Source organism: Salvelinus fontinalis, chromosome 11 (assembly GCF_029448725.1).
Source record: "Salvelinus fontinalis isolate EN_2023a chromosome 11, ASM2944872v1, whole genome shotgun sequence".
NCBI lineage: Eukaryota > Metazoa > Chordata > Actinopteri > Salmoniformes > Salmonidae > Salvelinus > Salvelinus fontinalis.
Window position 1 is genome coordinate 21,178,846 of NC_074675.1, and position 27,883 is coordinate 21,206,728.

The window sequence follows — 27,883 nt, forward strand, 5'->3', positions numbered from 1 at the left end:
TGATTCCTGGCATCTGGGAAACTAAGCCAGGTTTGGGGTAAAACACCATCCTGTGTACATAACCAAGGTGGCTTATGGGAGATATAACCAGTCTGACTAAGCATTTTTAGGTGCTATATTGTATCAGTTTTTTTTTTTTCATTTTCAGTTAGACTCTCAGCCCAACAGTCGGTTTCATTATTGCAATAATTAATCGATGTTAAATAAAGATGATTGTTTGAAGAAATGACCACTGAATTTCCACAACACCAGTCACTTTACCCCTACTGTGAAAATATTCATACCCCTTCACTTATTCAAAATGTTGTTGTCTAACAACCGGAATTCAAAACAAATTAAATGTTATGTTTTTTCTCACCAAACTTCCCCCTTTGGAGGCTGGTGACTTGAGAAATTGAGGAGGATGGGACACCCACGGTATAGGCGCGTAACGCACGGAGACGACAAAGTGTGTTTTAACCTAAAGCATTTAATAAATACATTTATAGTACAATATTATGGGGAATAAGAATGAGGGCTACATACACCCTGTGGGAAACGGATCAGCAGTAATTGAATGAGGTTATGAGGCATAAGTTGAGGTGTTCAGAGGCTTGACCAGTGCAGGACACGATTAGACTGGGAAGACAAAAACCAATACCACAACACACTACACAGATAGACAAAAGAGCTTGTGTATGTGATTGACTCTACATACAGGAAAATTGATAGGGGTACTCACAGTGCTTGGAGGGGAAACATTCAATGTGCCAGTGGATGAGTGGGCACATGAGACGTGGCTTCAGTTCATGTCAGGAGAAAATTGACAAAGGTAGTGGAGTAGTCATCACGTCTTAATCAGGGAACAGGAGGGGACTAGCTGTAAATACAAATAGCAGACACATTCCATTACAGCTGCGCTATCGTAGGTTTGGACAACGAGTTTCGCTATGAACTTAAACTCAGACTCTCTCAAAATTCCTAAAGTTTAACACAGACCACACATCTCGCCCACTTGACACATCAAAGTATGCCAAGAAACGTTCCTGAATAAAGCTCTGATCATCCACATACATGACGATAACTGACAACTGCAAGCAGACTGGTGCCACCATAGGTCCCAGAGCGGTGGGGCAATTTTTACCCCTGGGGCCTGAAGTTTTTCCTTATATGTTAGCCTAACTAGAAAAACTCTGAACCTATATGGTATGACAGTGATTAATCAGTTGTAAAAAGGTTTTATACTGGCTATGATGGGACCAGTTTTTCCTAATCAGGTCACATGATTTTTTTGAAATCCTGAAAAAACTCCTGGCCCTGGGGGGGATGAAAACCCTGTCAAGCTGCAGCTACCTTATAGTTGTTCATTATAAATTATATTTAGACTACATTATGAGGGGGATTTTCTCTACTCAGACACATACACAACAACTGATAGACAATAGAACTCACAGGGCTGAGCTTGCTTTAAGCATGTTTGCATCATGCAGGCCTATGCAACTCTAGGCCTTGCAAAACATTTACTCACATCCATCATCACTATTATATTGATTCATTAATTCCAGTTAATCATTATGGATTAAAAGCGTATAGGCAGTCTAGCCAGCCCAATTTTGAATATAAACTAAATTTGATCACATTCACATTTTCTCCTGACACACAATGGACTAAATACATAACGTTACCAATTAGTTTACCCTGACCAGATGGACAGGGTGCATAGGCTGTATTCAGATCCTCTTATTAGTAGCCTACAGTTGATCAGACTGAAAAATAGTCTTGTTTTCATCCCATACAGCATGTCAGATTTTTAATGTTTAGGTGTAGGCTACGCTGCTGCAACATTTATACCATACGTTTTTGTTTGTCTGCCCGGAGTGATTATGTGTTATCATCTTTGCTAAATCAATTTAAAAAATGTGCGGCGCATTCAAACTCTCTTTAATCTTTTAATGGATGATACGATGGAAGCTATCAAATAATTCGCAATTGTTTTCGACATCCCAGAAAAGACAGTCAAAAGTTCGATATGTTCAGCAAGTAAAGCATTGTAACGTGCAATTACCTTTGCAAGCTCCTTGTCATTGCCCTTGTCGGCGGAACCTTCCATCTTGTCTTGTCCTCTAAAAGCAAATTCTTGCAAGCCCAAAAACGCACGCAAAGCCAGAAATACAGGCGGCTGTTAACCAGCTATACTTTTGATACCAGGTGGTATTGAACACCCTCACCTTCTCATCCTTCTTCATGAAACTGATCGACCCTCACCTTTATCTCGCACCTTTTCCGTGTACCCCAGAGAATGTAAGAGGTTCTTCAACAAAAAGTCCACAACATTTTCAGCAGTGTTGACCATTCTACCATTTTGCCGCAGAAAACTGCATACTCGCGCTGGTAGGTATTGCACTAACTTGCACTAACTGGACACTAATAAAGTTCTAAAACCAAATAAAACTATTTATAATATACCTTCCCAGTCTCCTGTAATTTGAAAAAACTCATTTGAATTGAATAATATCCAAAAAATGCTCAACTATCACTTTTCACTCTTATTCTCCATCCAACAATGTCACCAAGCTTCTCAACACACAGAACCCCCATAATGCTCTGTGGCACAATCCCAATACAACTCAATAGGTTAATTCTCTGATCCTAACTCTATGATTGGATGGACAACATGTCAGTTCATACTGCAAGAGCTTTGATTGGTTGGAGGACATCCTCCGGAAGTTGTCATAACTACCATGTATGTCAATGGAAGGGCGTGAGGGCTAGGTTTTGCATTGAAGGCCTCCTAGGTTTTGCATTGAAGTCAATGTAGCCAGAGGAGGACGGAAACTGTCTGTACTCCGGCTGCACCATGGTGCTACCCTAGACAGTGCTGTTGAAGTTACTGTAGACCTTCATTGCAAAAAGTTATCTAAAAAGGATAACTAATCTTTCACTACTTTTATGAAATCTCAATGAGGATGGTCCTCCCCTGCTTCTTTTTATCTACACACAATACCCCATAATGACAAGTGAAAACATGTTTAGAATGTTCTGCTTGTAAGCGCACAAGGTGAGACCCAGATGCAGATGGTTTGTGTATTGATATTTATTAAACAATCCAAAAGAGGTAGGCAAGAGAATGGTCGTGGACAGGCAAAAGGTCAAAACCAGTTCAGAGTCCAGGAGGTACAGAGTTGGCAGGCAGGATCGATGTCAGGGCAGGCAGAATGGTCAGGCAGGCGGTTATGGAGTCCAGAAAACAGGCAAGGGTCAAAAATTGGGACGCCTAGCAAAATCAAAAAGAAGCAGGAGTACGGGAAAACTGCTGGTTGACTTGAAAAGCATACAAGACAAACTGGCACAGAGATACAGGAAACACAGGGATATATACACCAGGGATAATAAGCGACACCTGGAGGGTGTGGAGACAATCACAAGCCAGGTGAAACAGATCAGGGTGTGACACTGTATATGTATTGAAAATGAAATACAGTCAATATATGTTAAAATCACCAAGTCTCTAAGAACTTTGCACACCTGGATTGTGCAACATTTGCTCATTATTCTTTTAAAAAATTCCCCAAGCTCTGTCAAATTGGTTGAGCACTGCTAGACCACTATGTTCAGGTTTTGCCATATATTTTCAATTAAATTTAAGTCAAAACTGTAACTCAGCCACTCAGGAACATTCACCGTATATTTGGTAAGCAACTCCAGTGTAAATTTGGCCTTGTTTTAGTTGATTGTCCTGCTGAAATGTGAATTCATCTCCCAGTGTTTGGTGGAAAGCAGACTGAACCAGGTTTTCCTCCAGGATTTTGCCTGTGCTGAGCTCCATTCCATTTATTTTAATCCTAAAAAACTCTCCAGTCCTTAACGATACCAAGCATACGCATAACATGATGCAGCCACCACTATGCTTGAAAATATGGATAGTGGTACTCAATAATGTGTTGTATTGGATTTTCCCCAAACACAACACTTTGTATTAAGGACAAAAAGTTAATTGTTTGGTCACATTTTTTGCATTATTACTTCAGGGTCCTGTTGAAAACAGGATGCATGTTTTATTAAAAAAAATATTCTGTACAGGCTTCCTTCTTTTCACTCTGTCAATTAGGTTAGTATTGTGGAGTAACTATAATGTTGTTGATCCATCCCCACTTACATTTTTAACTGTTTTAAAGTCACCATTGGCCTCATGGTGAAATCCCTGAGCAGTTAGTTTCCTTCCTCTCTGTCAACGGAGTTAGGCATGACACCTGTATTTGTTTTGCGACTGGGTGTATAGAAACACCCTCCCAAAGTGTAATTATTGACTTCACCATGCTCAAAGGGATATTCAACATCTGCTTTTATTTTTACCCATCTACCAATGGGTGCCATTCTTTGCGAGGCATTGGAAAGCCTCACTGATCTTGGTGGTTGAATCTTTGTGTGAAATGCTACAAAACTGAGGGACCTTACTGACAAGTGTATGTGTGGGTTACAGAGATGAGGTAGTCATTCAAAAATCATGTTGAACACTATTATTTCACAAAGAGTGAGTCCATGCCATTTATTAAGTAGCTTGTTAACCACATCCACAAAACCCTAGATCATTGCAAGCCTACTAGATGGTAATAGGTGATTGCATTGCCCTACTGAATGATAGGAAATTGCTATGAAAATAAAATGACACCCAAGGCCATAATTTCAACGTTTAAAAAATGCATAATTGGGCCGTAATCCACTAGAGTCTGGCCTGGAATAACAATATGGTAATATGTCAACAATTTGCCAACATACTGTGTCTAAGCTAAGGCGACATCTCACAAGTTTGTTCTCATCTAAAGTGAGTTCTTACTGAGTTCTTCAACTCTAACATTCTAAAGCTATATTATAGTATTATAATAAAATCTCATATAATAAATTACCATAGGTATCTCTATTCTGAGACAAAGCTGACCTGATCACGTGACACTGTGACTTCCAACACCTCCTCCTCTAGCAAGCCGGTACGTCCTCTCTGCCTGGCATCTCTCAATCCACAGGATGCTGTTGGCTGGTCCCAGCAGCAGCTGTGCTCCAATTATAAACCCCTGACTTCTGTGGCCTGTATTAGCATTCCATTAAGCCTCCCACTCTCACCTGGCCAACTGCAGCAAAGTGGACTTTTCTTTCCAGCACTTTGTAAGAGTAGCAGACAGACAAAAGAGAAAAGGGGGAGGAGAAGATGGATGAGAAGAAGAAGAAATATAACAGATATGGAATTGATATGAGGTACTTAGGTCTTAAAAACTATTATCCATAGCCGTGGCGGTGATAAAATTGCAGCACACGTATCCGCTAATACGGAACTAGTAAAGGCCCAGTGAATTATTTTTTATTCTGATTTTTCAGAGGGCGCTGAAACAAACACCCTTCTTCCTGCGGCTATGTTATTATCCACCAAAAATTAGGTTGGTCACACTTTCAAAGGCAAGTTAATGACTGACAACTTTAAATTATTGTCCTTACTATCCCCGACCCTGTGTGAACTTCAGTGACAGGAAGTTTATAGGTCTGCTGAAGGTGACTGTGGGAGTCCGCCACAGGACGGTAAACTCAACACTCTGATCACCCCTAGCCGAAAGGGAGTGGACGTGAGTGCCCTGGGAAAAGCCTTATCTCTGAGAAACATGCCACAGAGAAAAAGGCTTTTGGTCCTAGACTTGGCGCTCCGGTACCGCTTGCCGTGCGGTAGCAAACAAAACAGTCTATAAACAGTCTATGGGTGATTGGAGTCTCTGACAATTTGATGGGTTTTCCTCTGGCATGGCTATTGTATAGGTCCTGGATGGCAGGAAGCTTGGCCCCAGTGATGAACTGGGCTGTTCACACTACCCTCTGTAGTGCCTTACAGTCAGATGTTGAGCAGTTGTCATCCCAGGCAGTGATGCAACCGTTCAGGATGCTCTCGATGGTGCAGCTGTAGAACCAGTCTCCTGAGGGGGAAAAGGTTTGTCGTGCCCTCTTCACGGCTGTCTTGGTATGTTTGGACCATGATAGTTCGTTGGTGATGTGGACACCAAAGAACTTGAAACGCTCGACCCACTCTACTACAGCCCCGCCAATGTTAATTGGTGCATGCTCTGTCCTCCTTTTCCTGTAGTTCACAATCATCTTTTGTCTTGATCACATTGAGGGAAAGATTGTTATCCTGGCACCACACTGCCTGTTCTCTGACCTCCTCCATATAGGCCGTCTCATCGTTGAGGTTGATCAGGCCTACTGTCGTCAGCAAATGATGGTGTTGGAGTCGTGTTTGGCCACGCAGTCGTGGGTGAACAGGGAATACAGGAGGGGACTAATTACAAACCCCTGAGGGGCCCCAGTGTTTAGGATCAGCGTGGCAGACATGTTGTTGCCTACTCTTACCACCTTGGCGCGGCCCGTCAGGAAGGCCAGGATCCAGTCATGTCTGGGTTTCCCTTTGTAGTCCGTAATAGTTACAAACCCTGCCACATCCGACGAGCGTCAGAGCCGGTGTAGTAGGATTCAATCTGAATCCTGTATTGACGCTTGCCTGTTTGATCGTTCATCTAAGGGCATAGCGGGATTTCATACAAGCTTCCGGATTAGTCTCCCGCTCCTTGAAAGCGGCAGCTCTACCCTTTAGCTCAGTGTGGATGTTGCTTGTAATCCATGACTTCTGGTTAGGGTATTTACGTACGGTCACTGTGGTGACAATGTCATCAATGCACTTATTGATGAAGCCAGTGACTGATGGTGTACTCCTCAATGCCATCGGAAGAATCCCGGAACACATTTCAGTCTGTGCTAGCAAAACGGTCCTCTAGTTTAGCATCTGCTTCATCTGACCACTGATTTATAGACCGAGTCACTGGTGCATACTGCTTTAATTTTGCATTCTGGTTGCAATTTTAATTTCTGGTTGCATATGCTGATAGAAATGAGGTAAAACTGATTCAATTTTCCCTGCATTAACTTTTTAGGGATAGGGGGCAGTATTTTCACTTTGGATGAATAGCGTGCCCAAATTGAACTGCCTCCTACTCTGTCCCAGATGCTAATATCTGCACATTATTACTTTTGGATATCAAACACTCTGAAGTTTCAAAAACTGTTTGAATTATGTCTGTGAGTATAACAGAACTCATATGGCAGGCAAACTTCCAAACACGAAGTGGAAATTCTGAGGCTGTTTGATGTTCAACTCATCGCCTATTCAAATCCCAGGAAGATATGGATTTGTTTGCACTTTCTACGCCTTCCACTAGATGTCAACAATCTGTAGAATGTTGAATGAAGTTAATACTGTGTTGTGGGGCCGGATGAGAGGGGAATGAGTCAGTGGTCTGCCAGTTCCTGGTCACGCGCATTCCTCATGATAACGCCTTGCGTTCCATAACTTCTACAGACATAAAGGAATGCTCCGGTTGGAACGTTATTGGATATATATGATAACAATATCCTGAAGATTGATTCTCTACTTAGTTTGACAAGTTTATTTAACCTGTGATATAACTGTTTGAAGTTTTCGTCTGACATTATGCGGTGTACTAAACGCGCTAGCAAAAGTAGCTACTAGGACATAAATAATTGACATTATCGAACAAAACAAGAATTTATTGTGGAACTAGGATTTCTGGGAGTGCATTCGGATGAAGATGATCAAAGGTAAGGGAATATTTATGATGTAATTTCGTATTTCTGTTGACTCCAACATGGCGGAGAAATGTTATTTATATCTGAGCACCGTCTCAGATTATTGCATGGTGTGCTTTTTCCGTAAAGTTTTTTTGAAATCTGACACAGCGGTTGCATTAATGTTGTAAAGGGTTGCGTCAATCAAATCTGGTATGAGGATAACATGTGATTCAGAGTCTCCGAATATACTTTAAGTATTTTTATTTAACACAAGCGATAAATGGTAAATGCAATTTTCGTATATACGGGTTCACTGTATCACCACGCAGGGAAAAGCAGATAACTGACTGAGAATCTTCTTTTATACTAGTTCCAACTTTAGAGTTGGCCTGTCACAGTAGAGGCTTAGCGTGGTTTAAACTTGCTAGCCTATCGGTGGTGCCCAGGCTGGTCCCAGCCTCACAGGATCCAGATATCCGGAAGTGTTTGTTGTGAAGATTGAGCTGAGTTGTCGGTTGCTACATTGCTCAGTTCCTGTTGTCTTGTTATTCAGTAATTTTCCATCTTGTCTCAACCTTGTGGTTAGCACAGTCGACACCCTAGATTAGCAACAGCTTTACTGCAATCCCGCTATGTTTGTGCAACATTATTATAGCTGGGTTAGCAACACACTATGTTTTGTGATTAACATGTCCTATTTCTATAAGGCATATATTTTTGTTAAAAAGAGAACAAAACCATCCTTCACAATGTCCCCAGCCATTAGGAGCGCTGCCTTTTGATGAGCATTTTCCTGTTTGCTTATGGCAGTATACAGCTCATTGAGTGCGGTTTTAGTGCCAGTATCGGCCTGTGGTGGACAGCTACGAAAAAAACTCTCTAGGTATATAGCGTGTTATTAATGTTGTCGTTCAGCCACGACTCAGTGAAACATAAGAAATTACAGTTTTTAATGCCCCGTTGGTAGATATACTTGCTTTCAGTTTGTCCCATTTATTTTCCAGCGATTGAACGTTAGCTAACAGAACGGATGGCAAAGGCAGATTAGCCACTTGTCGTCTGATCCTCACAAGACACCTCGATCTCTTTCCGCGAAATCTCTATTTCTTTCTCCAGCGAATGATGGGGATGAGGGCCTGTTCGGGTGTTTGGAGTATATCCTTCCCGTCCGACTCATTAAAGAAAAATGATTTGTCCAATTCGAGGTGAGTAATTGCTGTTCTGATGTCCAAAAGCTCTTTTCGGTCATAAGAGACGGTAACAGCAACATTATGTATAAAATAAGTTACAAACAATGCGAAAAAAAACTAAATAGAACAGTTGGTTAAGAGCCAATAAAACATCAGCCATCCTCTCCGGCGCCACTGTGGTATCCTGTAAAATTACTCTAACATACTGTGTTTCCTTACAGTAATAGCTTATGCCTACTAAACAGTCGTGGCAAAACGTTTTGAGAATGACACAAATATTAATTTTCACAAAGTTTGCTGCTTCAGTGTCTTTAGATATTTTTGTCAGAAGTTACTATGTAATACTGAAGTATAATTACAAGCATTTCATAAGTGTCAAAGGCTTGTATTGATAATTACATGAAGTTGATACAAAGAGTCAATATTTGCAGTGTTGACCCTTCTTTTTCAAGACCTCTGCAATCCGCCCTGGCATGCTGTCAATTAACTTCTGGGCCACATCCTGACTGATGGCAGCCCATTCTTGCATAATCAATGCTTGGAGATTGTCAGAATTTGTGGGGTTTTGTTTGTCCACCCGCCTCTTGAGGTTTGACCACAAGTTCTCAATGGGATTAAGGTCTGGGGAGTTTCCTGGTCATGGACCCAAAATATCGATGTTTTGTTCCCCGAGCCACTTAGTTATCACTTTTGCCTTATGGCAAGGTGCTCCATCATGCTGGAAAATGCATTGTTCGTCACCCAATTGTTCCTGGATGGTTGGGAGAAGTTGCTCTCGGAGGATGTGTTGGTACCATTCTTTATTCATGGCTGTGTTCTTAGGCAAAATTGTGAGTGAGCCCACTCCCTTGGCTGAGATGCAACCCCACACATGAATGGTCTCAGGATGCTTTACTGTTGGCATGATACAGAACTGATGGTAACTGCTCACCTTGTCTTCTCCGGACAAGCTTTTTTTCTGGATGCCCAAACAATCGGAAAGGGGATTCATCAGAGAAAATGACTTTACCCCAGTCCTCAGCAGTCCAATCCCTGTACCTTTTGCAGAATTTTTCCTGGAGAGAAGTAGTTTCTTTGCTACCCTTCTTGACACCAGGCCACCCTCCAAAAGTCTTCGCCTCACTGTGCGTGCAGATGCAATCACACCTACCTGCTGCCATTCCTGAGCATGCTCTGTACTGGTGGTGCTCCGATCCCGCAGCTGAATCAACTTTAGGAGATGGTCCTGGCGCTTTCTGGACTTTCTTGGGCACCCTGAAGCCTTCTTCACAATAATTGAAGCGCTCTCCTTGAAGTTCTTGATGATCTGATAAACGGTTGATTTTGGTGCAATCTTATTGGCAGCAATATCCTTGCCTGTGAAGCCTTTTTTTGTTCAAAGCAATGATGACTGCACGTGTTTCCTTGCAGGTAACCATGTTTGACAGGGGAAGAACAATGATTCCAAGCACCACCATCCTTTTGAAGCTTCCAGTCTGTTATTCAAACTCAATCAGCATGACAGAGTGATCTCCAGCCTTGTCCTCATCAACACTCACACCTGTGCTAACGAGTGAATCACTGACATGATGTCAGCTGGTCCTTTTGTGACAGGGCTGAAATGCAGTGGAAATGTTTTTTGGGGGATTCCGTTCATTTGCATGGCAAAGAGGGACTTTGCAATTAATTGCAATTCATCTGATCACTCTTCATAACATTTTGGAGTATATGTAAATTGCCATCATACAAACTGAGGCAGCAGACTTTGTGAAAATGTATATTTGTGTCATTCTCAAAACATTTGGCCACGACTGTAGATTCAAAATAATCTGTTTCAGGCGCCAACCTCATATTGTCGGGTGGAATGCATGAAGCACACACTATTTTTGAAAATATCTTCTTGAAACGGTGGTGAAGTGGAAGAACATTTTCAGCAGCTGCTGACTTCTCTCATTGATGCTCTCCTGACCAAACTGTCCCGTTGTGTGTTTCACCGCTTTCCTTACCCCAAATAGATTTGCGCCTGATCATAGATCTAGGGTTGTACCCAATCCCAATTGACTCCATCCCTTTCTCTCTTTGTCTCTCTCCCCCAACATCCATCCTACACACACACACACACAAAATTGATTTTTAATTAGTGTAAATAAATCATTTTCTTTGGTTACATACACTATTAAAACATATTGTTGTTTATACAGTATTATACAATAAAACTATCAGCAATGTACCATATTAATTATTTACAGAAAATTGGCATAAATCAATGCACTCTGTGGTTTTTAGGTGTAACTTGTAAATGATACAGTAAATTCCAATGAAATATTGGTTTAACAGTACATTACTGTAAATAAGTATTGTATTTCAAATCGTACTGTAATTCCAATCCACAGAATACAGAACCCTACCAAATTTTTGGAGCACCAAAAACCTTTTGACCACTAGTAAAAGTTAGCCAAGTTCCGTGGTTGCCATGGTGCTGTGAGGTCGTGAGGCCTCCTAGGCAGAGAGATTTTTTGTAAATATTAATTAATAAACCTTTAAGTATATTTTGTTTGAATCTTTTCACTTTTGTTTTTAATAGCCAAATGTGTATAGATTAAGTCTGGATAACATCTATTTGTTTCCTGCCCGTGAATTCATGGCAAATCAACTTAGCAATGCTACCAAGTGTATTTTGATTTGAATACACCAGCCTATTTTTGTTGTTTCTACAGTCTCCTTTATTTTATCTGTTATTTTACCAGGTAAGTTGACTGAGAACACATTCTCATTTACAGCAACAACCTGGGGAATAGTTACAGGGGAGAGGAGGGGGATGAATGAGCCAATTGTAAACTGGGGATTATTAGGTGACTGTGATGGTTTGAGTGCCAGATTGGGAATTTAGCCAGAACACCAGGGTTAACAGCCCTACTCTTACGATAAGTGCCATGGGATCTTTAATGACCTCAGAGAGTCATGACACCTGTTTAAAGTCCCATCGGAAGACAGCACCCTACACGGGGGAGTGTCCCCAATCACTGCCCTGGGTCATTTCTTAGACCAGAGGAAAGAGTGCCTCCTACTGGCAGCATCTGGTCTCCCATCCAGGGACTGACCAGGACCAACCCTGCTTAGCTTCAGAAGCAAGCCAGCAGTGGTATGCAGGGTGGTATGCTCCTGGCACAATGAGGACTACAATGCATGGTGCGGTGACAGTGACGATTTCATCGCTAAGGAGGTTTCTTCCAAAGTTATGAGCAAGCTGTCATCAATATCCTGAGTGAGTGGGGAGCTCCAAAACTAACTTAATCTCTTTCTGCAAGACCAGAGAGAGTCAACGGCTACAGAGAAGTCACAGTCAGATGGCAGGGACGGAGAGGTGCCGGTGAGACCCCTTGAATGGAGAGTGAACTGTGCTGCCTGCCTCCTGCTCATCTCCCCCCATTGACCACCTCCTCCCTTTGCTTACCTCCTGACTGTCGTTCCATCTTTCGGGGGCTTCAAAATGTTCAACTTTGTCTGAAAATCGTACCACAGACCTAACTCTGTCATATCTGTTTTATTTTATTCTTGTTTGCTTTGATTTTTCAAGCGCTTTGAGATTATTTTTGTAATCTAAATCACTATAGTGAGTGCATGGTATTGTATTTCTGACTCATGAACATATTTTGAGGAGTGCCTTGAAGTGGCTACATTTGTTGCATCCGGGAGTGAGAGCATTGTATCAATTTAAAACGTCTTAGATGTAAGGACCTGTGCGGTTCTGGTACTGATTCCAAATGACATTTTCACTTATAAATTGATCTGTTGATACCGTAGATTGAAATGCCTTGCATTGAGTGATAGCCCTACAGTAGTTCCCACAGACACGGTAGTATTCTGAGCCTGTGTGACGTAGAATGTGATATCTGAAACCACTTGAAGCTGGGATGTCCCTCCTACCATTTAATTCGCTCTTCTGTCTGTCCAACTCCTGACTGAACAGAAGCCTACATCACAGCCACTGACAAAGCACATGCCTGCAATCGTCAGTGGTGGAAAAGTACTCAATTGTCATACTTTAGTAAAAGTGAAATTCACCTAGTAAAATACTACATAGGTAAAAGTCTAAAAGTATTTGGATTATAATATACTTAAGTATCAAAGGTAAAAGTATACATAATTTTAAATTCCTTACATTTAGCAAAACAGACAGCACCATTTTATTTTGGTGCCAGGGGCACACTCCAACACTCAGACATAGTATACAGACAAAGCATGTGTGTTTAGTCAGTCTGTCAGAGCAGAGGCAATAGGGATGAACAAGGATATTATCTTGATCAACCCTCGTTGAAATCATATTTTCCTTCTTTAAAACCTCCTTCTCCACCATACGCTCTGTCTCTCCAATAACCTCAGACTCTTGTCAAACGAGACAAAGAAAGAAACCCTGGGTGTGGCTACATAGAGAAACTGATTGGTTTTACCTGTCCTGATTACAACTGGAGACAGGTGTGGCTGTTGTGCTGCAGTCTAGATATTTCCCCAGAGCTGTCCGTGGTCCTGCCTCTGGGGAATACTTTGCATTGCTGTCCGTGATCCTGGCAGCCAAAAAACAAAGCAACCTCGCAGGCACATAACGTCCATCCACAACACGACCCCTGAAACTGCTACACTAGCTAACGTCTTCTGTATTCGGACTATTTTGTACTCAAAAGTAATCTAACGATTGCATCATGTACAATGCGTAAACCCCACAAGAGGCCCAATGCCAACTAGATAAAGTTAGCTAACTAAAGCTAGATTTGCAGATTGTTGACGTGATGGTGTGTTTTGTGTGTAGATGATAGTAAAAAATGACACAAAAAAATGTAGATGATAATGCTAGCTAGCTAGGTGGTCGACAGCATTTTCGGCCCAGGACTACCCCCAAAAATGCATCTAGCTATAAAATTTGGGTACAGTAACATCACACAAACATGTATTTCTAAGCAAGTTACTGGTGGGGACGGTCTGATTTCGAGGGAAACTGAGTTAAGGTTTTGAAAACCCCAACACTGAAAGAGGTATTCATTTTCTGTTATGCTTTGTGATTCAATTATTTTGTTGGTAATCGACCAAAATAGTTAGCTACTGTATATATAATATGTCTTACAGAGCCTTTCCATGAGTCCACTCAAGTTTCTTCAACTGTCTTCTGACTGCGATTAGAGCGATGTTGATGTTGTCCCGTGATGCCAGCAGATACCAGATTGCCTTTGCCGATCGCTCATCATATTCAACCATCAGTGAGTCGATGGCTTGAATAGTCTCGCTGGAAATTGAATACAATGTAAAAATTATCACCAGCAGGGTCAAATAATATAAACAGTGGTTATAGAGGATGTGTATTATAGTTTTTCTGAATGCTTAACCTCTCTTGGGCACGTGAGATGGTAGCGTCCCACCACTTCAACAGCCAGTGAAACTGCTGGGCGCCAAATTCAAATACAGAAATACTCATTATAAAAATTCAGAAAACAAAACATATTTTACATAGGTTTAAAGATGAACTTCTTGTGAATCCAACCACGGTGTCAGATTTTAAAAATGCTTTACGGCAAAAGCATACATTACGATTATGAGAACATAGCCCACAAGACAAGTAATTACAAATAGTAGCCAGCCAGATAGAACAGTTACACAATTTAGAAATAGAGATAAAATTAATCCCTTACTTTTGATGATATTCATATGGTTGCACTCAGCAGACATTCATTTACTCAATAAATGTTCCTCTTGTTCAATAAAGTCTCTTTATACCCAAAAACCTCCGTTTTGTTCGCACGTTTTCTTCAGTAATCCACAGTCTGAAACGCAGTCAAAACAGGAAGACAAAAAAATCCTAATTGTATCCGTAAAGTTCATAGAAACATGTCAAACGATGTTTATATTCAAACCTCAGGTTGTTTTTAGCCTAAATAATCGATACTATTTCAACCAGACAATAACGTCGTCAATATAAAATGTAAACAAGAAACGCACTCTCGGTCTTGCGCAGGAAAAAGCTCCATGAAACTTTAGGGTCCACTCATTCAGACTGCTCTTACTTCCTCATTTTTCGGAATACAAGACTGAAACACATTCTAAAGACTGTTGACATCTAGTGGAAGGCATAGAAACTGCAAGTTGAGTCCTAAGTCAAGGGATATTGTAATGGCATTGAATGGAAAACTAAAAACCCCCCAAAAAACTACTTCCTGAATGGATTTTTCTCAGGTTTTCGCCTGCAAAATCAGTTCTGTTAACCTTTCACGAGTATCTACCCCGGGTCCGGGATCACCCCCCACCCCCCCCCCACACTGAGTAGCATAGCCTAGCATAGCGTCACAATTAAATAGTAGCATCTAAATATCATTAAATCTCAAGTCCAAGACACCTAATGAAAGATACAGATCTTGTGAATAAAGTCACCATTTCAGATGGTGTTCAGATTATTGGATAGAAAACAGTCTATAGTTTCTATAGGAGTTGAAATTTTGTCTCTAAGTGGAACAGAAGTCATTCTACAGCAATTTCCCTGACATGGAGTCAGATTTCAGAAATTTTGGCCCCTGATCTGGAGTCAGTTAAAAGGGCACTGTTATTGCTATGAGTATACGGACACTGCTTACGTCTTCCCCTGGATGCCTTTACGTGATGACGATTTGAATGGGGTCGATTGCGCGTTCACAGGCACTACAAATTAAAAAACCCTGAGGCTAGTCACTCTTTTGGAGCTGCGTCATGCGCCTAGAGGACACCGACCCGCACCTGTTCCAAGCATTAGTGGAGGGAGTAATATTACTCTGGTCATGTTTCTACTCGTTATGGGAGTTAAAAACATCATAAGGTAGTTAATTTAAAGCGTTTTATAGCAATTTATATCCGTTTAGTGCGATTTTGGGACATTTATTTCTGAAACGCTGTGAATTGCTGGGCACGCTTCCAGTTCATCCCGAACGCAGTTGGAATTTCCACATGGCAAGAGGACAGCTTTCCACCAAAAGACGATTGGACCCAAGAAAGGATCCTTTGCCCAAGATACTGATGGAAGAACAGCTCAAAGTAGGACATTTTTATTATGATAAATCGTGTTTCTGTCGAAAAATGTTAGTGGCTTAGGACGCCATGTTTTTTGACGTAGCTTCGCTTGGCGCAAACTGTATTGAAAAGTAAGGATAATTTAAAAAATGTAATTCCGCGATTGTATTAAGAATTAAATTGTCTATCAATCCCTGTCCACCCTATATTTTTTAGTCACGTTTATGAGTATTTATGTATAAGAGTAGATCACTGTCTAATATGGCGCACGGACATTTTCTCACCAGCTGGGCTACAGTTCACATTGTCTAACCATGATTTTGGTGGCTAAATATAAACATTTTCGATCAAACTCTATATGGATTGTGTAATATGATGTTACAGGAGTGTCATCTGAAGAATTCTGAGAAGGTTAGTGAAAAAATTAATATATTTTGGCGATGTTGACTTTTATCGCTCACTTTGGCTAGAATCAATGCTGGGCTGCTATGTGCTATGTGCTATGCTAATATAACGATTTATTGTGTTTTCGCTGTAAGACACTTAGAAAATCTAAAATATTGTCTGTATTCACAGGATCTGTGTCTTTCGATTAGTGTATGCTGTGTATTTTTACGAAATGTTTGATGATTAGTAAGTAGGTAAACACGTTGCTCTATGTAGTTTTTCTAGTCCATTTGTGACGGTGGGTGCAATTGTAACCTATGCCATCTACCTGAAATATGCACTTTTTTCTAACAAAACCTGTCCCATACCATAAATATGTTATCAGACTGTCATCTGATGAGTTTTTTTCTTGGTTAGGGGCTATAAATATCTTAGTTTAGCCGAATTGGTGATAGCTACTGGTGTTGGTGGACAAATAAAAGATGGTGGATTATGCTAATGTGTTTTTAGGTAATAGATGTACATCTTTACATATTGTGTCTTCCCTGTAAAACATTTAAAAAATCGGACATGTTGGCTGGATTCACAAGATCTGTGTCTTTCATTAGCTGTATTGGACTTTAATGTGTGAAAGTTAAATATTTAAAAAAAAAAAAAATTTGAATTTCGCGGCACTGGTTTTTCAGTGGGGGTGGGGGGGGAGTGCCGCTAGCGGCACCCTCATCCTAGACAGGTTAACATGCGCTGCTGGCTAATTATCTATGGGCTAAGTTTCAACTTGTCAATTTCAAATGATTTTCTAACAAGTTGTATTTTCTAACAACAGTTTGAATTGAGATGTGTTCCCGCCTCCTCATATATTCACATTCAGAGTTGCGGACTATTTACGCCCACCGCACTTCACTCATGTTTGCGCAGATCAAGTATGCATATATTTGAGCAAACTTGCAAGAAATTGAAACATTTTCTTGCTGGCGCTCGCTTTACCTTCCTTGTTGTTTAATTTACAAATAATAACTATGGACATGTGTGCGTTCCTGTCAAAGTAAGTTCCTTACTTTCTGTATATCGTGTTGTCGTTGCTACCGTAGGCGCATGCTGTATGTATGTATGTATGTATGTATGTATGTATGTATGTATGATAATGTATTTACAGTTTTATTCACAGGTACTGGTACTGGCATTCCGATTATTGCATTTATTGTAATGGACACCTATGATGTGCGTAAAATACTTTTTTGATGGTTGTACTGATTATAATGAGCTAAGCTATTTGCCAGCTACGTGAGGCACCATGTTTGTTGATATTGTACAATGCATTCTGGGTGTCAGACCAAAGATGTTATAATGAGGTGAAGGAATGGTTCACTCATCTTTCGGGTAAACTTCCGGTGAAAGAAGGGAAGTGGATGATCGTAGACAACACCGCCCCTTCAACAGGCATACTATAAACATGTAACGGCTGAAGAGGAGGAGTAGGGATTGGACCAAAGCGCAGCGGGATAATTTGACATAATGAAGTTTATTAAAGAAAAGACGAAAACCGAAAAACACTTCAACAAACTACAAAATAACAAACGAACGTAGGCTGACCTAAAACATGTGAACTTACATATAACGAAGAACGCACGAACAGGTACAGACTACAAACAAACGATACAGTCCCGTGTGGTAACATATACGGACACAGGAGACAACCACCCACAAACAAACAGTGTGAGCAGCCTACCTTTATATGGTTATCAATCAGAGGAAAACGTCAAACACCTGTCCCTGATTGAGAACCATATAAGGCTAATTACAAACGACCTAAACATAGAAACACAAAACATAGAATGCCCACCCCAACTCACGTCCTGACCAACTAAACACATACAAAAATAACAGAAAACAGGTCAGGAACGTGAAAAAACAGACCAAACTCGTCTTGTCTCCTCTTATTATCCTTGGTTGATGCGAAAAAATAAACATTCAGGCGCGCACAAACTGCCTTTCATCGGATTACTTTTGATTTCTAGAAAGCGATTTACTCAATTATTTCGACCAACGGTGAGCTCACCCGTGATGTGATTAATTACAAATAGTAATTGCTATTAGCTAATTCAGATAGTTGTTTCTGTCAGCTGAGAGTTATAAACAAATGAGCACTTGTGTTATGTCAATCTTTCCTATGTTAGCGCTAGGACAAATGTAGCCTACATTTTCCGGTTTGGATGATTGTATTATGCTGTAGCTACTTCTGTGAATGTCTGAACATTGCATCCAAAAATAAACTGGTCACATTCTGGACATAACTTTGTAAGGACCGTGTTTGTGCAAAATGTTTCTGTAGAAAAAAAAAGTGTTGCCAGCTCAAATGCTGATTGTTGCGTCAATCGAAAATGGACGTTCTAAATAAGCGTTCTAATCAAGCTTTCTAATCACACCGGTTTGATGATATGCAACAGGGACCACAATATAATGACCACACCCGTTTGTTGGTACCTGTGAAAAGGTTAATAACACATTTATAGCAAAATGTAAACGTTGGTCTCGTCATTGCTATACTATTTCGCCAATTGCCTTTCCACATTGAAAACACTTTCACGATAATGAGTAAACATTTATTTTGGACATCAACGGAGGCCAATATTGGACATAGGGTAAGAGGGGTGAGAACAAGATGAGGAGGAGGAGGTGAAGAAGAGGAGGAGGAGAAGGAAGAGGTGAGGTAGGACGGGGGAGAAGGAGAGGACTGGGAAGAGGAAGAGGAGTCAGGAACACAATAAATGATGAAATCAGAGCGACTGTGGTTGACCATGTTGTCAACCATGGGATGAGCATAAGGGAGGCTGGGCAATGGGTTCAACCAAATCTGAGCCGCTATACTGTTGCAGGTATCATCCGGATATTTTGAAATGAGAACTGGTAAGTAACTATAAGTGCTGTAGTCTTACTGGTACAGTAATATGTACTGTACTTTCATAATGGGAAGGATCTATCACTAAAACCAAATGTTTTTACAGAACTGCAAGAAAACCAGTATCTGGTGGAAGAGGTTGACCGTTCACCCCAGAGCAGGAGAACCACATTGTAAATATGGTCATTGCAAATAACTGCATCAGACTCAGAGAACTGCAGAACCACATAATGACAGAACACCATATTCCAAAACGTCAACAGAGTGAGTCTCTCTGCACTGTCTACTGAAACGCAATAGAATTAGGATGAAGCAAGCAGATGTACACAGTTCCATTCGAAAGAAACTCAGACTAGGCGACACTTTCCATGCTGCCTAGCTCAAGACACCATTGCATGATGTGCATGAAGTCTTATGGCCAGACCCACAAAAAAGACGAGATGTAGCATAATTTATTCTGTTATTTTTTTATAGCACAAACGTTTTTGTTTTATTCTACTGCACTTTTGTTGTTTGAGGAGTGTTAGAACATTTTGACAAAAAAAAAAACTTTCCGCCCTAATTTGTGTTGATAATGTGTTATGTTCGGAATACACATCCATACTTTACACATTTGGATACCTGTGTGGATGTGTGTTTACAACATGTATGATAAAACTTTATTGCAAACAGCACACAGAAAAAGCAAAAGCCACAAGTGTAGAGTTCTGTGTAGAGTTTTGCAAAAATAGCCTATAGTTCAAGAGATAGTGTAAGGGCTGTTGTCCTCCTCTTCCTCAGATGAGGAGAGGAGAGAAGGATCAATGGACCAATACGCAGCAGTAGGGAAATAAGCCATCTCTTTATTTGAATACGACGGCAACATGAAAGCAAAACACTTACAAAATTACAAAACAAGAAAACGACGTAGACGAAAACCTGAACTTACATAACTAAACGTAGAACTCGGACAGGAACAGACTACATCAAAACGAACGAACAGCCAAACAGTCCCGTATGGTACAGACATGGACGAAACAGGAGACAATCACCCACAAACAGTGAGAACACCCTACCTAAATATGACTCTCAATTAGAGGAAAACGCAAAACACCTGCCTCTAATCAAGAGCCATAACAGGCAACACAAAACCAACATAGAAACAGAAAACATAGACTGCCCACCCAAAACTCACGCCCTGACCATTATACACATACAAAAACAGGTCAGGAACGTTACAGAACCCCCCCCTCAAGGTGCGAACGCCGGGCGCACCAGCACAAAGTCCAGGGGAGGGTCTGGGTGGGCAGTTGACCACGGTGGTGGCTCAGGCTCCGGACGCTGTCCCCACACCACCATAGTCACTCCCCGCTTCTGTATTCCCCTCCCAATGACCACCCTCCAACTAAAACCCCCTAAATGAAAGGCCAGCACCGGGACAAGGGGCAGCACCGGGACAAGGGGCAGCACCGGGACAAGGGGCAGCACCGGGACAAGGGCCAGCACCGGGACAAGGGCCAGCACCGGGATAAGGAGCGGCAGGTCCCGGCTGAGGGACAAGGGGCAGGTCCCGGCTGAGGGACAAGGGGCAGGTCCCGGCTGAGGGACAAGGGGCAGGTCCCGGCTGAGGGACTCTGGCAGGTCCCGGCTGGACGGACTCTGGCAGGTCCCGGCTGGACGGACTCTGGCAGGTCCCGGCTGGACGGACTCTGGCAGGTCCCGGCTGGACGGCTCTGGCAGGTCCCGGCTGGACGGCTCTGGCTGGTCATGGCAGGACGGCTCTGTAGGGAGGAGACGGAGAGACAGCCTGGTGCGTGGTATAGGCACTGGCTGCGCTGGAGAGGAGGAAACAGCTGGAGAGAGAACCCGGAGAGACAGCCTGGTACGGGGGGCTGCCACCGGAGGACTGGTACATGGAGGTGGCACCGGGTATACCGGACCGTGAAGGAGGACACGTGCTCTTGAGCACCGAGCCTGCCCAACCTTACCAGGTTGAATGGTGCCCGTAGCCCTGCCAGTGCGGCGAGGTGGAATAGCCCGCACTGGGCTATACTGGCAAACCGGGGACACCATTCGTAAGGCTGGTGCCATGTATGACATCCAGCTCGATGCCCAACTTAGCCCTCCCAGTGCGGCGAGGTGGAATAGCCCGCACTGGGCTAAGCACGCATACTGGGGACACCGTGCGCTTTACCGCATAACACGGTGTCTGACCAGTACGACGCCCTCTCACTCCACGGTAAGCACGGGGAGTTGGCTCAGGTTTCCTACCCGGCTTTGCCACACTCCTCGTGTGCCCCCCCCAAGAAATTTTTGGGTCTGACTCACGGGCTCCCAACTGCGTCGCCGCGCTGCCTCCTCATACCAGCGCCTCTCTGCCTTCGCTGCTTCCAACTCCGCCTTGGGATGGCGATATTCCCCTGGCTGAGCCCAGGGTCCTTTACCGTCCAGGATATCCTCCCAAGTCCAGGAGTCCTGGTTGCTCTGTTGAGCTCTCCCTTGCCGCTTGGTCCTAGTTTGGTGGGTGATTCTGTAAGGGCTGTTGTCCTCCTCTTCCTCAGATGAGGAGAGGAGAGAAGGATCAGTGGACCAATACGCAGCAGTAGGGAAATAAGCCATCTCTTTATTTGAATACGACGGCAACACGAAAGCAAAACACTTACAAAATGACAAAACAAGAAAACGACGTAGACGAAAACCTGAACATGAACTTACATAACTAAACGTAGAACTCACGGACAGGAACAGACTACATCAAAACGAACGAACAGCCAAACAGTCCCGTATGGTACAGACATGGACGAAACAGGAGACAATCACCCACAAACAAACAGTGAGAACACCCTACCTAAATATGACTCTCAATTAGAGGAAAACGCAAAACACCTGCCTCTAATTAAGAGCCATACCAGGCAACCCAAAACCAACATAGAAACAGAAAACATAGACTGCCCACCCAAAACTCACGCCCTGACCATTATACACATACAAAAACAACAGAAAACAGGTCAGGAACGTTACAGATAGTTTCTAAGCAATCAGAAAAAACTGTAATATATTAATCGTATTCATATTAATCTTTTCTTTCTTTTGTTGACACAGATTTCACTGCTCCCGACTCCTTTACTGCACATCCGTTTCCCCATGAGAGTGATATCACACTGGCCCTAGAGGATGTCCCCATGGGACTTGGGGCTCTGTAGGGCTGTATTTTTTGGTTTACAGTTAATTTTCCCCAATATGTCAGAAAAACACTTATGTTCTTAAGTTACTGTGTTCTGGGGAGAAGAGAAGTTTGGGTGAAGTTACCAGGGCCGGTCATAAAGATGGCGAACTTTCTAACATAACTAAGTGGTTGTTGGGCAAGCGATTGTTGGACACACACACACACTAAAACCAAAAAATCTGTATTTAGCATCAAGTCTACAATATTGTTAGTTTAACTATGATTCATTTTTAATGTATGTTTTTATTGTACATGATTTTATTTGTAAATAATTGTAATGAAAGGGACTATACAAAGTAAATGTATTATTTATTATTGTCTGACACATCTGCAGAAATGTCGCAATTTTGTAATGTATTTTGTTGGTAACTTTTTTGTAAATATTAATTCACATTTGTGGTGCCACTAAATAAACAATTAATTATTTAAATAAATATTGTCAATATTGTTATTAGGGAGGGTGGACAGGGAGTTTAAAAAATGAACCCCAAAAGGTTCTTCGAAGATGTCACGTTCTGACCTTAGTTCCATTTTTATGTCTTTATTTTAGTTGGTAAGGGCGTGAGTTGGGGTGGGCATTCTATGTTGTTTTTCTATGTTTTGTTCTGTGGGTTATATTTCTAGGTGTTTGGCCTGGTTTGGTTCCAAATCAGAGGCAGCTGTTTATCGTTGTCTCTGATTGGGAGACATTTAGGTAGCCTGTTTTTCATTGTGTGTTGTGGGTGATTGTTTCTTGTGTTAGTGTTTGCACCATACGGTACTGTTTCGGTTTTGTTAGAATTTCTCATTTTTTTTGTATTTTGTATTCATTCTCATTAAAAGAGATTATGGATACGTACCACGCTGCATTTTGGTCCTACCTCCTTCCACCAACGAAAGCCGTTACAGAAGAACTTATAGGGCTTCCCACAAAAGGTTATTCAAAGTACTTATAGGGGTTCCCCCATAGTTTCAATTTCAATAACCCCTAAAGGATACTCCAGGAATCTTTTATTTTTGGAGTGTAGGAGTAAATGTCAGTTGGCTTTTCAAAGCCGAGCATTCAGAGGTCAAGACAGCAAGTGCGTGAGAGAGAGAAAGTATCGAAACACAAACGAGTTCGAAGAGCCGATCTGTTATCCAACGATTAGTTTAATAGCCTGGCTACTGTGTGAACCGTTAGGCACGGCCGCATGGCGCACTCCCTTTCCCCGTTAGGCACGGCCGCATGGCCCACCCCCAATATCAAGGTGCACAAGGGCAGAAATGATTCAAAATTAAAGCATTAGAACTCTCACTAAAGGCATCAGTCATAGAAAAGTTATACTTAAATCTACCCGCTTGTGGTCAACTATTTCGGCATCGTTTCGCACTACTCTGAGACAAGCATGGGGACTGGTCTTGATAAATCAATGAGATCTGTATTTTTACTGAATCTCTGTTTGGGCATTTGTTAGACTACAATTAGGGTGTGGAAATGTTCGGATTATTTTGCTCTTAGCACTGTAGTTTACCCATATTTTCCTAACAGAAACCCCAAGGGTTTCATTTTTTTTGTTTTTCTTGGAATAGAAACACCATAATACTAATCAAATTAAGCTACATTTCTTCAAATCAATCCCATATACTATGTTCTTACAAAAAAGGTTTTAAAATCTCTAGTACAGCCAATATTAAAGACTGTCAAATGCTTCTCAAAGATGCCCTCTGGTGGTAAAACTAGAACTAACTAGCATTAATGGCCACAATGGCTGACACTTAAATAACATGCCTTAGAATTCTGTGGCAGCCCGCAAGCTGTGCTGCAGTACGACACAACTTTTAAAGGAAGAACCACTGTACACACACACTTTCCCACACTTTCATTACCCTCGGGTCCAGTAGACCCAGACACCACATATGTAATATAAATGTGTAGGGGGTGCAGTGTGCATTCAATTCAAATGTGTTATTTTGCATGTTCTTCACAGAAAATGAACCAAGGCCAGTGTTGAAGGTTGAAAAAATGATTAAATTGTATAATTATTTTGTTGTAAACATTGAAAATGGGTCCCACAGGCCTGAACACTACACAAGGGTTAATGGTTGAGTATTTGCCATAGCTTTTTGTTGAGTAAGTCAGGAGTCAGTTTCGGATAAATTTGAGGCAGGACAGCAAAAAGGTGCTTCTAGAAGTCAGCTGTCAACATGCTGGGCAAGAAGCTGTGGAGTACACGGAGGTGCGAAGACGCGAAAATGTAAAAATTGCATTAAGTACAGACCTACGACTCCGGAGTACAAACCTTCATCTCCTGAGTACAATCCAAGTAAAATTACCTATAAATCTACTTGCTCGCTTGAGAACCTTGACTCGGTCTCCTGTAGTGAGTGCTTTGAAGTTGAGCTAGACCGGAATGAAGTATCTGCGGCAACAGCTGTGCTAGAGACTCCCAGTGTTTGCCATGATTTTGGACTGGTAGGAGTGAGATTTTTGGAAAAAGTGGATTCCTGCTTTTTGGCTGACTAGTACTTTGTTTTTTTTGTGGCTGGGTAAAGGACAAACTGGAAGCGGTTACATCTGTGAAAGTTTCAAGAAGTGGAATGTAAAAAAAGTTGTGCATCCTCCACACAGAGGGAGAGCATTTTGGGGCTCAACCTGTGTCACGCTTTGCTCTCTGGAGCAGGGCTCCGCTCAAAGGAGTTATCAGTGTTGAGGATCAAATTAAAAACTAAACTCCTGTCGTTTGTGACGCCCGCCGTTTGGTGAGACATAGACATGGTGGCAATGGCGAGACTGAGAATACCATGTATGTCTTGTTGAGCTTTGTTACAGAGTTTTTACCTGACAGGTTAAGTTTAGGTTATATTTGCTATTCTGTGCTATCCCATTCATCCTCTGAATGGCACACATACACAATCCATGTCTCAATTGTCTCAAGGCTTAAAAATCCTTCTTTAACCTCTCTTCCCCTTCATGTACACTAATTGAAGTGGATTTAACAGGTGACATCAATAAGGGATCATAGCTTTCACCTGGATTCACCTGGTAGTCTGTCATGGAAAGAGCAGGTGTTCCTGATGTTTGTACGCTCAGTGTAGATACACCATCCAAAGTGTAATTAGTGTAATTATTAACTTAACACCATGCTCAAAAGAATATTCAATCTCTGCTTTTTAAACGTGTACCCCATCTTCCAATAGGTGCCATTCTTTGTGAGGCATTGGAAAACCTCCCTGGTCTTTGTGGTTGAATCTGTGTTTGAAATTCACTGCTCGACTGAGGGATCTTACAGATAAGTGTATGTGTGGGGTACAGAGATGAGGTAGTCATTAAAAAATGATGTTAAACACGATTGTTGCACACAGAGTGATTCCATGCTACTTATTATGTGACTTGTTAAGCTAGTTTTGACTCCAGAACTTATTTAGGCTTGCCAAAGCAAAGGGATTGAATACTTATTGACTCAAGACATTTCAGCTTTTTATTTTTATTAATTTATAAACAATTCAAAAAACATAATTCCACTTTTACAGTATGGGGTATTGTGTGTAGGCCAGTGACCCAACAAATCTCAATTTAATCTATTTTAAATGCAGGCTGTAACACAACACAATGTGGAAAAAGTACAGGGGTGTGAATACATTCTGAAGGCACTGTATATATTTTATTATGTAATAGGAAAACACATTTCCTAGCAGCCAACCTGCTAGCACCAATACCATGCAATTACAGTTAAATACTGTGAAGTACATTGCTAGCCATCCATCAATGATTTTAATTCATTAATTCCTTCATCCTGTCACGTTCCTGACCTGTTTTCTGTTGTGTGGTATGTGTTTAATTTGTCAGGGCGTGAGTTTTGGGTGGGTAGTCTATGTTATGTGTTTTCTATGTTGGGTTAATGGGTTGCCTGGTATGGCTCTCAATTAGAGGCAGGTGTTTGGCATTTCCTCTAATTGAGAGTCATATTAAGGTATGTTGTTTCACATTGTTTGTGGTGGGTGGTTGTCTTCCGTGTCTGTGTATGTTGCGCCACATGGGACTGTTTCGGTATGTTTGTTCGTTCGGTTTTTGTGTAGTCTGGTTTTCCCTGTTCGTGCGTTCTTCGTGTTACATGTAAGTGCTTACGTTCAGGTCAGTCTACGTTGTTTTGTTATTTTGTAAATCCTTCCAAGTGTTTGTTTTCGTGTTTCGTCGTTTGCTTTATTAAATCATTATGTATTCACAACCCGCTGCATTTTGGTCGAATCACTACTCCTCCTTTTTGGATGAAGAGGAGGAGGAATTCCGTTACACATCCATTCATTACCATTACAATAAAAAAAATTGTTTCAATTTGTATTAGTTGTATATACAGGATACATATGGTATACATCGTCCAATAAAATGCTTACTTGGATGTTCCTTCTAGACTATGCAACAACGAAAACTTCTAAAATTTACAAATATGAAGATAAAGTAAATGGATCAGTAGAATATAATACACATTTTAGCATTAGTATAATAAAGGATGCACAATTTATAGTCCAATATTTATACATGTTTTGGGATGGTGGGATTGGGTGGTAAGTGTTTAAATTGGGCAGTATTTAGCAATAATAATACGTCTGGTAGCAGCAGTTGTGATGTGTATGTAGCTTGTGTGTGTGAATGTATCTATGGGTTTCATATAGGAGGCTGTTTAACCCAGAAAAGACGCCTGGCCACACGAGGATGGCCCATTCCTCATGCAGGGCATCCTTCGTGAAGGCCAATCGAGAGAAATGAGAGAATGGGATATAGGCTGTCCCCAGGGAAAGAGAGAAGAGAGAGGAGGATGAGGAGTGAGAGGGGATGTTAGTGTGAGTATTTCCTGCTTGCGCGTGGTAACAATATGAATGTCTTTAATGAATCGTGAGCATCCTGGTTTTGCAGTTTACTTGCTCATTCTCTTAACAGTGTGTTTTGTTCAGCTAAGTCATGTTCTGACTTCTAGATATGATTTCAACGCCCATTGGGAAATGGGCTAAAAACCAGAGGGATATTCAGGTTTTTTTGGGGCTAAAATATAGAACCAAGATTGGTGTTGGTAGATTATAGTTCAACGTAAAAAAATCAGTTTTCAGGTCATTTTTCATTGGCCAGACTTAGTAACTGCTTTTCTGTTTTCACAAATCCCCCCTAGGTATGTGTGTTAGACAAAACAGTGGTTTCCCAAACTGCAATTGGTACATATTTATCCAGATTGTGTAGAGAGGCCTTCTGTGGCATAAACCCATTTGAAGACAGGAGACTGGGGAACTTCAAACAACCTCTGTTCATATTCATACCAACATACATTTTTTTTTTCAAAAACAGTTTAAATAATGCTTCTATAAAGGCAATCAGTCTGTCAAACATGACACTTATTCCAAAAGCCAGAGCCACATTCTGAATGTTCATTATGGGTTAAGTTTAATTTGATTTTGAATGACTTAGAGATCACATTTTCATTATTGATGCTGTGACTCAAACTGTAATATGTCCAGTACATGTGCTTTGCATGTCATGTGGATGACTTGGATGATGTCTTGTGAGACAGACTCAGAGCAGGAAGCAGGAAACCAATCCTGCTGTCATGAGATAAGTCACTGTACAGGTGACATCTCCACTACGACAGA